Raw genomic sequence first — 13,619 nt, forward strand, 5'->3', positions numbered from 1 at the left:
TTCCTATTATAGGAAAGATAAAGAGAGAATGCCCAATGGCCCAAGTTCTGCACTACCTGTTCACAATTCTACTGCTACTTTATTAGTCACATCTTCCCTGACTTGCCTCATTGCACCAGTACTGCAGCTGTTCCATATACCTTTGAAAGGCAAAATATAACCATTTTGAAAAGGGTATGTCCAATTTATTTATTATTAGAGAAATTGGAGAAATTGGTAATTTGATCCAAGAAGTACACATAGTGCTTAAGAAGAGCCCTCATTAGTTATTAATAATTAAAAGGAATGTTTATATTACTTGATCCAAACTCTGGAAAACTGAAGCTTTGGCCCAGCAACAAATTGTGGAAAGAGGAATGATGAATGCAGTATTTTAATTAATAAAGTGGCACACTTAATAACCACACTTCCCTGCAATTTATATGGGCTCTTCAGTTACTGGAACAAATAACAACTTGAACAGATTCATATCTGATTAGTTTTTTAACGTCAACACCAGATAAATCGTATGGGGTTGAAGGGGAGTTATGTAGAGAAAGCTTGTGCCACTAACGGCCAGCCAAGCATCTGGCACAGAAATTGGTGACCATCTCTTTGATTTCCCTTGGTTACAACAATAAACAGCAACAAGGTCTAAAAGTCAATGAAACAGAATGCAACAGAATTGGATGGTAGGACTTACAAAGAGGCAATACTCTCCCTTATATGCATTCCTATGTAGTTAGCCCATCTCATCCAAATCATAACATGCTGCAAAGAGAACATACCATCATGGTGTTATGAGTTCTCATTTTTCATAGTCAAGGAGAAAAAACATCACATTTTAAGCCACTTAGCAACTCAGTGCAGTACACATCAGTTCTCCATGGATTACTTCTCTAGATTACTTGACTGGGTGGGATAAGAGAAAGCCACTGATGGGCAAAATGTTCTGCTTGGAGGAGGTAAGTCTTTCAGCAAGACAACCATATTACAACTACAAAACTCTGTAAACATACTCCACCTCAGACCAGCTGCAGGATTACAAAAAGTAGCTCACACTGAAACAGTATGAACAAAAATATGTATATTCCATCTTAAATCAATCATTATTTTTGTTACCTGACAATAACTATGAATCCATTTCCAAAAGGATTCATGGATTAAAACATATGCATTAAAGAGAAAGGACAGATACCGTAAGTCAATAGTAATTAAAGTAGGAAAAAATTTGATTGCATCAATTAATCACCGATTACAAAATAGAGTGTTCTCATCAGAAACATCTCCTGATAAAAGTCTGATTAGTACTGATGGACAACAATACAATCTATGAACATCTTCTGATCCAGGCATAGATATGTTCCAAAGAATAAAATGCTTGGGCTGTATCCAACTAAATTTTCTTAAGAGTAGACACACACAGTAAACACATTTAAATTAACGGACCCAAGATAGTCAGCCATTATTTTCAACGGGTCTACTCTGAATAGGATTAGCACTGGATACAATCCTATGGTCACTTTCGGTGTTCTCATCTTCATTTACTGGTTACATTTCTATACGGCCCTTCCTCCAAGAAGGACTGCATTGTTGGTAGATAAAGCAAATAGACGATGGCTGAATTTACACAACATTGTAATGATGGTTGTTATGCTAACCAGACATAAAAATGTAGCTTACAGCAGCTTGCCTGCATTGCTTTTTATCTTCTTTGCTTTGCAAGTTCACTACAAGGAAGTAGCCTCCGGAGGCAGAGCAATGTTTAAACTATAGTTTATTGATTCAAGCATCACACCAAACCACAGTCTGCAAGTCCCCTTCAAACCATTTGTTTAAAGTTGTGGTTTGCCAGCTGATGCCTTGTCAGTTCAGACATGTCATTAAATTATCATTAAGCTTCAAACAATGTGGGGTCACGAAGAGTCGGACACGACTAAACAACAACAATGTTGACTAGCTTTCCTAACCCCAAGCAGAATTCAAACATGAACCTAAACCCAACCCTTTAGCCCCTAAACTACCATGGTTCTCAAACAGCCCCAATTGTTAATCTGCTTTAAGTCCACAATGCAGATATCCCTTCAAGTGCCATTTCAGCACTAGCTGAGCGCTGATTTTCTGTGTCCAATCTCTAACAAAGATACACTTTTAAAAAATACTTCAGAAGCGAAAATTATGAAAAGCATTATGAAAATTATGCTGAAGATAATGCTAACATCATCTAAAACAGTAAGGTTAACATTTCCATGATGTGTCAAAAAAAAAAGAATGGGAAGAGAAAATTGACATCTCAGAAACAATGGCTTCATAGATGCCTGGAGCACCAGTAAGTGGCTCCCTCAGAGAAAACCTTTTTGTTCCAGAAGATCCATCCAAGAACGTGTTGGACACATTAACCTTAAACAACTCATTGCTGGTTAAGTTGAGCACACACAATGTTTCAGAATTGTCAGAACAATTGCTTCATTTAATACCTCAACTTAAAAGGCACATTTAAAATTGTCCTCCTAATGCGTTATCAGACACTACTTTATAAGAGCAACCTCTTAAGACTGCAAATTTTTATTTATCAAACATACCAACATTATTAACACGTAAGCATAACTAAACCACCTAAAAGCACTGCAGGAATTTGGATGGATGAAATTTTAAAATAGTATTTGGTTTGGAATGATGTTGACAGTACTCAAACTGACACTGTATGAACTCCTAATGTTGACCGTAAGAAAACTTAGAACAGAATGGCTAAAAATATATTGTGTATCTGCTAAGCTGACAAATCAATTTGGAAATCTGTCATTGACAGAAGTAATTAAATTGTATGATTTTTGAAGTTCTTACAAGAGATGAGGAACTAAATATATTTTGGATTGAACTGGATTTGAATTGATAAATTTCAATTATACTAAATCTACAATTATGTAATGGCTACTACCCACAATGGTGTATTCTACCTCCAGAGTTGGAGGCAGTATGTCTCTGAATACCAGTGGCTTGGAATCAATGGGGAGAGTACTGCTGAATTCAGGTCCTGCTTGTGGGCCTCCCTTGGGTATCTACCGTGTTTCTCATATTATAAGACACGTCTTATATTTATTTTCCCTCAAAAAAACACACTATGGCTTATTTTCAAGGGATGTCTTATTTTTTTCCTCCTCCTCCTGCCGCGGCTGGCATTGCTGCTGCGCCTATCACTATGTCTTATTTTCGGGGTATGGCTTATAATCCTTGAATGCTTAAAAATCCTGCTATGGCTTATTTTATGGATATGTCTTAAAATATGAGAAACAGGGTAGTTGGCCACTGTGAAAACAGGGTGCTGAACTAGATGGGCCTTTGGCCTGATCTAGTAGGGCATTTCGTTTCTCTTTAGCCAATGTTTAAAAAGGAAACCTGGTTAAAGTTTACATTTACCATAAAACTGAGTCATGGCATACCAAACAGCAAGTTAAATATTCCATAATAAAATCATAGACATATCAAACCTTTGAACTGAAGCATTATAAGAAACATAAGAAGTTATACATCATATTTCAGTTATTGTGTGCTTTCTATGGGACCTAGGGACTAGGGTGTCAAAGGTGTCATATCTCAGGAGATGCCATCACATGTCTCGCCAGGATGGGACCCACATTAATTTTCTTGCAATCCTATTTTACACCATCCAAGTATCTCAACTCTGCAATGTATTCTGTTCTCAAATTATGAGTGTTTACAACAGCTAAACAGCATTGACACTTCCATCTCATTGATAAATACTTGCTGAGTAACTACCACCAGTTCCTTTTCAAGAAAGTTCTGAACACTTACTTCTGGGACTGAGCTGTAAATCTCACTTTGATTGCACCCTGAGCCTTCAAGCAAGTCATCTTGCTTAGTATCCTCGTATGTATATATGTAGAGTCAGACAAAGCAGAATTCTAGTTAAGCAGGTATAATTTTGCAGTGCAAAAGACATATGGGCTGCAAGGCCAAATGTTTTAGACTGTAATCCTATAATGACTCATTTAGTTATCAGTTAATATGTGGTAATTGTTATAGCAACTAGTTTGCAGGCATGCTGTTCAAAAAAAAATCCGAAATGGGAAACTTGATTAACAATAATGATTAAAATCGTCCTGATGCATGTCAAATTTTAATAGACATACCATAGATGTTTCTCTGCTAATGGGGTAACCTTGAATGAAGACATTTGATTCCTAGCTGTGCATTTGTATTGAAGAGAGTATGCTGTCAATGAGTACCAGCAGCAGTCAAGTCTGTCAAACTCCTAGCAATCCTTTAATTTTCCTCTTAAAAGTGCATGGTAGACTAGGTTAGGTGACGTATAAGCCAAGCAATGTTTCTTCTGAAACCCCACCTTAATTAGCAAACACCATACATTAACAATGAATGACTGCCCAGCCCAGATTATTGCAATTGAACCCACAACTTCCAAAACCAGAACTCTAATTTATAGTCTCAATCCAGGTTTATCCTATTTAAAACACATTGTCCCATGCCCAAACAAAGACACTATTAATCTTCCATTAAAAGTAGTGCTAAGGCAAGCGTGGTACTCAAGAGTAGCTAAGCATCTTTTCCCTTGTTTTACAGTTGACAGAAGCAGAGTTCCCATTATGACTGGTAGCATACAAGGTTAACTCGACAGGCCATGTGTATCCTATTCGCTAAATTATTGCTATCTTTGACTTTCCATTATGCACCCCAGTTTGATAATAATATACAATGGGTATGGGTAATGTTGGGTATCCAACATTAAGTCATACTCAGAGGAGACTCAATGAAATTAATGGACATAGCTAACTTAGGTCCACTAATTCCAATAGGTTTACTCTGAGTAGAAGTTTGATACAACCTGTTAGTCCTACTCCTGAATTTATCTTGTTTAAATACTAGTACAGTAATCTTGCCTACATTTCAGCTGTTCATGATTTTTAAATTTTATATTCTGAAAAGTTATCCCACCTTCTTCCAGTAAGCTCAGAGAGTATACATAAGGTCCCTGCTCCCTTCTATTCTCACAACTACCTTGTGATGTACACTGAGCCAGTGATTCTCTCTCAGCCTAAGGTTAGCTTATAAACTTTTAAAGCTGAGCAGGCATCTGAACCTGGGATTTCCCATTCAAAGTCCAACACTATTTATTACACCACACTGAACAATCAACAGATTATTCAAAGGAGTTTTTTTATAGTATTTAATAAAAATGAAGTTCTAAATCCACTCTGATGCATATTTATAAATTCTACTGAGAGATGACGTGAGTGGCATCTCTACCATATCATGCCTAAGACATGGTACAGAAGCTAAGAAAGTAGTTAAGACAGTAATTGTCCCAAATGAAGATTTGGATGAACAGGAATCAAGAAAAAATGAAGTACAGCAATACAAAAAAGTTAAGAATCTGACAGGACTTGGATCTGGGCTCTATTCTAAAATAAGCCATAAATTTGAACTCTTAGATTGCAATTCTAAATGCACTAATGAACAGTGAAACCTCTGCCCAGATATGATTCCATTTGCACAACTGATTCCATGACTCAGCTTACAGCACTGACAAAGATTATGCATAGCATAATGTCACTAAAATGATATAAGGTACAATTTAAAAGGGAAAGAATGGAAATTGCAGAGTACAACATCATAAACCAGAAATATTTTTACAGAGGCTGAGAACATGACAATGCATCCTTTTACTAGGGAAGGTTTCCCATACTTCTAAGAGACATGTTAAGCACACACACCAGGATGCAGAAGTTCACCCCAACATTCACAACATGTTAAAATTTTATGCTAATATAATGACAGCTACGATTTTTGTTCTGTATTCACCATGTGTCAGACATGAATTGTCCACCCATAAACAGGCACTGAAAAATATAGAAAGGGTCAAACCTTTTTGCCACCTGAATGTAAATACCACAGGCTAGAGCAGTAGGCATCTCCTTAGAAAGTCTTATAGTACGGTAGTACCATTTGGAAGTAAACAAAAACAAAAACACAAAAAACAGATTTTCCTAATGAAACTAACCTATTCAATAAATATAGTGAGTATCACTATATATAATAATTGAGACCCTTTTAATTTCTGGATAATATTCAAAGGCAATGTGTGACATTCTAACCCAAAAGCAAGTACCAGTATATTAAACCTTGCCACAAACTTTACAACATATTTAAAACGTGTTCCATTTTAGGTTGCACTTCAGCAAGGCCAAAAGGAAGATTATATAATCAACAAGCAAATCATATAAACATATAAGCTAAAAACTTTATTTATATAACTATATATAAGCCTTGAAAGTGGGAGGAGACAGAACAGAACCTATAATCCTATTAATTCCCATTTTTTTCTTTGCATATATGCATTTTCTTAAGTGTGAGCATTCAGGGTCAACCCAAATCTCAAGGTCAATGGTTTTGGTCAATTTAGAGTTTGAGTCCCCTTATACAATAGACACTCTAGCAAACAACTAAACTATTTGGTTTGAAGAAATGCAGGAAACAGTAGCCACTCATAAAAGAAATGCTAGAAAATTACACTGTGTATACGGTACAGTTTAATCCACACCCATATTGATAAGAATCAAATTGTGCTTTGTCCAATACAATCTATGTATATTCACCCTTAAGAATTGGATTTGGCATGACAAAGATTGAATATCAATGAGAACACTGCCATCCTTCATTAGGTAAGTGTAAAGAAAGATGGAACATCATGTTTACCATTCCATCAGAGTGTTTTCCATATCCCTTTGTCCTACATTTTTTTCTGTACTCTTTAAAAATGTGTCAAAGGATAACAGTGCTCAATTTGATCATACTTGTGGAGGGGAGACAAGACAAGACAGAGTGTAAAGGTAACAAACACTCTGCTACAGAAAACCACCACAAAATGTAAGAACAAATGAAGTCACCATTCACTAATGTAGAAATTTGACATGTACTATTTGTGTAAATATATCATAGCCCAAATGAAGTAAAAAAGTGAAAATCTGTCAACCAGAAAGATAATCAAACAACAAAAACCCTTGCTTCCCAACACTGACTGGCTACTTTACTGCTAGACAAATCAAGCTCTACGGAAAGGGCCGGGGGGGGGGGGGGTTGAGATAAATAAAGACTACCACATCCACTTGATTTCTATACCACTAGACTCCTCCCTAAAGAACAGACTTCATTGTTACTGCAATTACTATACCTCCCACTCCAGCAAAAACACAAGCAGAAAATGGGTGGTGTGAATGCAATGAAAAGGGTAATCTAGCCATTTCACAGCTTCTGCCTTACTCCACCCAGTTTTCTCCTCAATGGCTGTGCTCGCTGTACTCGCCCCTCCATAAACACAATCCAACCAAACAAGAACACATAAAACATTACTGACGAACTAATGTATCTGTAGCAGAGGCTTTTTGTCAAAAGTGTTCTCTTTGTTCAAAATATCTGATTCAGGGATATTCTAAACCCCTTTGAATAATAATAATAATAATAATAGTAATAATAATAATTCAGCTACACTGAAAAATCCTGTCCCACACCGCCAAGCAATTCAATGGTGCACAATTGTTTAATTATAAATCTGAGAATTCGGGCCATTCCACCCCCTCCTCCACACCTGCTAGTGCAGTCTACAAATGTGACATATGCACAGTAGCAAGAGAATTCCAGGGGGGGGAACTGAATATGCAAACAGGTTAATGCACCTAAATACATTACTATTTCCCCACCCACCTACCCACCCACCCTTTTGGGTGGACAGAGGGATAGGAACAGTGAATACTGTTTGTATAGCTTCCAACACTCATGGCTAGGAAACTCACTGCAAAAATATTTGACCTGCATCAATCAAGCCATACTGCAGTAGTATCGGAACATTTTTTCCCCAGCCAGGGCTACTAAGGAAAATAGGATAGGATGTGACTAGTCTCAGAGGCTGTGCCAAATTTCTCTTTTCCCCACCCACCATCACCACTCCAAAAACCTCTCCTATAAGTGTGTGACCCACCCTAACTTCTTCACAGAAATAAGGTAAAGGGGAAGAGAGAATCGCAAAGCTGAAGAGCTGTACTCTGAACAATACAGAACAAACAAGCACCTTAATGGGATGAGATTCCTTGCTGGCATCTCTAGCATCACTCCTCCTCCTCCCCATCTTTCAAAAGGGCAATTTCCTCTCTAAGCTGCCAGCAATGAGGTTCTACCAGCAATGAGGTGCTAACCCCCCGACATCCTCCTCCCATTTTTGCTGCAGCTTGTTCTGAAGGTCTGAGCCACCTCCTAGCAATGGTTTTTCTCTTACTCAGTCACTGCAGGGAGATTGGTGGAAAAGGGCCTTTTGACAGACCACCAGATTAGATGCCAGACATCTCTTTTATGTTGTGTACCACAGATCATTTATTTTAATGAGCCAGTACCCCAACACTCATCTTGTTTAAAACAAACAACACAGAGAAGCAGGCCAACTTGCCAACAAACAATAATTCTCCTCCCACTTTTGTCGACAAGAAATAAAGAAATGCAAGGAGCATTGGGGGGGGGGGAGATCTATGATATATTTCAATCTGACTCTCTCTCTACTTCCAGGCCTTTATTGGGGTCACTATCACTACAAACTCCTCCACCCCTATTTATTGTGAAGTCGCCAGAAGAGAACATCATTATGGAATGCAGGTGGTCAAGCAATGGAGTGGCAGTAAATATGAAGAAAAGATAATGAAGAAGAGAAGAGTGTGGTAGGAGACTAGAGTTGTGGGCTGTGAGACAAAGCTTACAGAAATATGGAACTGAAAAATGGACTGGAGGTTGCAAGAAGGGAGATTCAAGAATAAGAGGATAGTAAAGACATACTACAGATATAACAACAGAGCTGGGAGTAGAGGACTAAAGCTGAAGAAAAGCAGGATTCTGGATGTCAGAAGCAAAAGTAGGATGGGAGCAAAGGATGGCCTAGACTAGAGCACGAAGGGCCTGCAAGCTAGCATGATGAGGTTTCAGAGTGACAAAGCAGATGCAAGAAGGGGAGATGATAGAGCTAGGAACAGAGGATGTAGAGAGATGCTGTGGTAGTAGGAGGTAGAGGGTACCAACAAATTATGCTTTAAAAGATGGCTTGAGAATGGGAGGAAACCAGAGAGCAAAGGGCGTGATCAGACTCCTCCAGCTAGAGAAAGGAGATGAAGAGGTGTGTACAGAGGGGAGGGGAGAAATGCAGTAATGCAGGATTATGGGGCGGAGATGCTACAGCAGAATTGAGGAACTGAAGAACTGGAAAAGATCACATCCAGGCTGGAGAGGATGCTGAGAATTCAGATAATAGTAAAACAGCAGTATTAGGAGCCTCTCCCCTCCCTCCAATGGAAAAATATATATCCTTTAATGGAAAATGTAACAGATTCTCCATTAAAGGGAGGCTAGTTTCTCAGCCAAGGTGGGGGGCCACTGACCTCCTCTATAGATAAACAAAATTGGAAGTCAAAGGACAACTCTATACTCATTTGTACACCCTCTCTAACAGGAAAGAGGGGTAAGAAGGAAAATAAACCCTTTCGCTTCCTATTAGAAGACAAGAAAGTGTCACCTATAAGACGGGTGTGAAAGAGGAGAAACAAGGCACAGCCCCATTAGAGAGGGTCACATGTGCCCCACTCCCGTTAAAAGGGAAAGTAGGATGAAAGAGCAAAAATAACCTTGAAGGTAATAATATATCAAGGGAGGTGTAAAGAGGGGAAACCAATCTACCCACCCACCTACTATGAATAAACAGGGTAATGCCGTTTGGCAGGAGGTGGGTGCGGGGTGTGGGGTGCATGGAGAGATGTTTAGGAGAGATCCTGGATGCGGGGAAAGAGGCAGAGGGGTGGCTAAAGGCCAGGAGGAAGAACAACGTTTGTGTGTGGATGAGCGGGAGCAAAGGAAGGCACGCCATACGCGTTTTTCTTGCCTAGTCACCTAAGGAAAGAAGGGGAGAAGAGGGGGGGGGTATCCGACAGAGGAGAAGAATGGGCAGCGTGCATGTCAGAGAGACGTGCGAATGAAGGTTGGGGCGTGAAATGGGGGGGGGGGCAAAACACAAACACGCGATGACGACGGCAAGGATGCGAGTCGGGGAGAGAGACAGAGAGAAGGGAGGGAAGCCTTACTCATCCCTCCCTTTCTCCTTCTTCTCTCCTCCCTTCCCCCCCCCACCCCCTTCTCAATATCAACGGGCGCGGCGGCCATTTTGAGAGCGAGCTGGAAAGAAGCGAGGAAGGAAGGAGGGAGGGAGAGGAGAGGAGAGAGGAGGAGGAGGCGGCGGCAACAGCAGCAACAAGAGCAGCCCCGGCCGGGGCCTACCGCCTGTTCACCCCACGCCCAACCCACCCTATACATATATAAATAAAGCCACAATAAAGCAAAGCACCACAGTACAAGCCCGTGTCGCGCCTCCCGTGTCGCGCCTTATAGGTGTGACACCCTCAATTCTCCCGCTGGACCCAGAAGCCGGCCGGCCTTACCCGAGCCTCCGAGGCCGCTCCCACCAGTTCACCGGTGCCGGTTCCGCGCGCGAGGTGAGCGCGTACAGTGAGCGGGGGGGGGGCTGCTGGTCGCTTCCTTGGGCCCGGGGGTGGCACAGAGCCGGCCTCGCCGAATAAGGGCTCTCTCGGCCCCCTCCCCTTTTGCCGGCTTGTGGAGAAAGAAGATGGAGGAAGCTTGTGGGAGGAGGCTGGCTGAGGAGGGGCGGGCGGAGGGGTCGCAGCGGTGTTCCTTCTTCGGCGGTAATGGTCGTCGCGCTCGTCGTCTTCCTTCGTCGTCGTCGTCGGCAGCAGCAGCGGCGGCTTCGACCGCCCTTTTCCCGCCCCGGTCTTGTCAGTGGCGCCCCGGCCGCCAGGAAGGAAGGAGGGAGGGAGCAGCAGCGGAGGAGGGAGCAGGCTCGGCCCGCTTTAAGAACTGCGCATGTGCGGCGAGGGGAGGGGACAGCAGCCCGGAGACCATCTTGCGGGGAGGCCGACGCGCGCCGACTCCCGGCGTGCAGCGCGGCCGAGGAGAAGGCGGTGGCGCGGGATGGGCGGCGACGACTTGGGTAGCCGCCGCCGCCGCCACAGCAGCAGCACCCGCCCGGACTCTGTTCCCGACATGCACCGCGGCCAGTTTACCTCAGCCCGCCTGGCCGCTTCTGCCTGTGTGGGGGTCGGTCGGTTTCTCCTCAGCCATCTCCCGTTTACAATCACCATTGTTACTCTCTTATCACACTCATCAACAATATGATTATGATTTTTAAAATACTTCTTTTGGTCTTAATTTCAAATAATCGTCGTTGTGATCGTCGCGTTTTCTGACGAGCTCAAGGCGGCGGACGAACCGCAGCCGCGATAACCAACAACAACATTTCAAAATTCAAAAACATTTCGGCTCACAAGTCGCGCTGTCAAAACAATATTTTAAAATTAAAGACCCCCTTAAAGAAAAAAACCAACAACAACCCACCCGCAGAAATCAGTAATCCTTCACAGACAAGCAGCGAAGAAAAATTTCTTAGCCAATGATTTGTTTTTTGAACAATCGGGTCTTTTATGTTTCTTAGATGACTGGCGGTTCATTTTAATTATCTTTTAGCTTTTTTTGGTAAACCACCCATGAAATATACAGTGATGGGCAGAAATACAAATTTAATATTATTAATGACATTACTAACGTCCTCTTGCACGTTTTTCTGACGGAGCAGGTGTGAATTCTCTTGCACAGTCTAGTTCCACTAAAATTAATTCTCAACAGCTCTTACATCGTTGTTCTTCTTACAAGCTAAATCTCTATTTACTCAGGAGTACAACCTCCTGAGTTCCATAGGTCTTATTCCCAGGTAAAAAATAATATGGTGGTGGCCTTATTCATTTATTTTTACTTCAATGTGCCTTTTTTATAAAAGCATTCATAGCGCTTCTCTCACACCCTCAAAAAAGGCTTTGGAATAACAATACTGTAGTGTCAGTTTTAGTTGAGCTAACAGCACCACGTAGGTGTTTTGTTCTCTAATACAACCTTTCAGCCATCAAAATGGCCTCAAACAATGCAATTCAAAGAAAATAAAATTTAAAAATCCCAAAATAGGTAAGAGTTAAAGTTTGGCCAATTAATAGCCCTAACTTTTCATTCAAAAGGGGTGGGGGGGGGGGTTGCAAAGTATAAGACTACAGTTCACTGTCTGAAAAGCTAGTAATCTAAAACTCACAAGGAAGTGGAGGCAGGGGTATACTGGGAAAATACTGTTACCATTTACAAAGCACTTTAATTTTCCTAGGGACAGTACACAGATTAACCTGTGCACAGGCTTACAGTCTAATAGACACCACATTGGAGGAAAAGGAAATGGGGAGGGAAGAGGAAAACAAATATTGTATACCAAGGTTGCCATTCTTAAAGTTACAGACAGGTGACTCAATTTACGCTGGGGTTACATTCCAGGGAGAGCATGTAAAGCCAAAATTGTGTATGGTCAAAACCACCCTGGCTACCCCATGTCTGCTTGGAAGCAGGTCTCATGGACTCTAAACTGCATAGGAGGTAGGGTGGGCGTGTGGGTCAATGCTGCTTATGGTTAACTAGAGGATTAGTGGTTCAAGCCCACCCAGGGACAGTTGTGGGCAGGACTAGAAGACCCTTCCTTCCAACTCTACAATTCTGTGATTCAATTCTATGTCTTCATTTGCAGAACTCTCCTCTGTTTGATGGACAGCTCATATTAAAGGGGCCCTCCAGTTGGAGCCAAATTTGTTTTGAAGAGGCAGAACCAGAAGAGAGAGAAGTGGAGCTTGAACCACCAATGGAAGTGGAGCGACTTGTGGTTCTCTATCAACAGTTAGCACCTGGACAGCAGACCGAGCTGACACATCATTCACAGTTGTCATGACTTTGGTGAGATGGATTATTATTATTAATATTATTACAGTATTATAATTTATTAAATTTATGTACCACCCTTCAGCTGAAGATCTGAGGGCAGTTTGCAACATAAAAACACAAAATACATAACATAATAGCAAAAAACAACAACAACCAAGCATGACACATAATGTTGTGACTCAGAAAAGAAGTTTGCTTTGTTCTTTATCGTTTTATTAATAGAAAAGAGAAAGTGTTTTTCAAAATTTTGTATAGTTTCTAGTTTAGTTTTTGGTGGAAGTCGAACTGCAGCAGAATGGAAGCAGTATTGAATGTGGCAAATACAGTACATGGTGAGAATGAAAATAATACCTTCCTACATCCACGGGACGCGGGTGGCGCTGTGGGTTAAACCACAGAGCCTAGGGCTTGCCAATCAGAAGGTTGGCGGTTTGAATCCCCGCGACGGGGTGAGCTCCCATTGCTTGGTCTCAGCTCCTGCCCACCTAGCAGTTCAAAAGCATGTCAAAGTGCAAGTAGATAAATAGCTACAGCGGGAAGGTAAACGGCGTTTCCGTGGCTGCTCTGGTTTGCCAAAAGCGGCTTTGTCATGCTGGCCACATGACCTGGAAGCTGTACGCCGGCTCCCTCGGCCAATTGAGTGAGATGAGCACTGCAACCACAGAGTCAGTGACGACTGGACCTAATGGTCAGGGGTCCCTTTAACTTTACCTTTTACAACCACTTTAACACAGATTGGGATTAAGGTTTCCTCTCAA

The 13,619-nt window shown here is 41.5% G+C and overlaps 1 protein-coding gene across 2 annotated transcripts in view; it reads right to left on the minus strand.

Annotated features, from left to right (window-relative positions):
- The window catches only part of PAFAH1B1 (platelet activating factor acetylhydrolase 1b regulatory subunit 1), a 55,006-nt gene extending 44,156 nt beyond the window's left edge, over window positions 1–10,850 (minus strand). For both annotated transcript variants that reach the window (XR_015947058.1, XM_035138966.3), the window contains exon 1: window positions 10,479–10,850. The gene's annotated coding sequence lies outside the window, so the exon portion shown is untranslated. The remainder of the gene's footprint in view (window positions 1–10,478) is intronic.
- Between the last annotated feature and the right edge of the window lie 2,769 nt (window positions 10,851–13,619).

The sequence above is a fragment of the Zootoca vivipara genome, chromosome 14, assembly GCF_965207765.1.
Source record: "Zootoca vivipara chromosome 14, rZooViv2.hap1.1, whole genome shotgun sequence".
Taxonomy (NCBI): domain Eukaryota; kingdom Metazoa; phylum Chordata; class Lepidosauria; order Squamata; family Lacertidae; genus Zootoca; species Zootoca vivipara.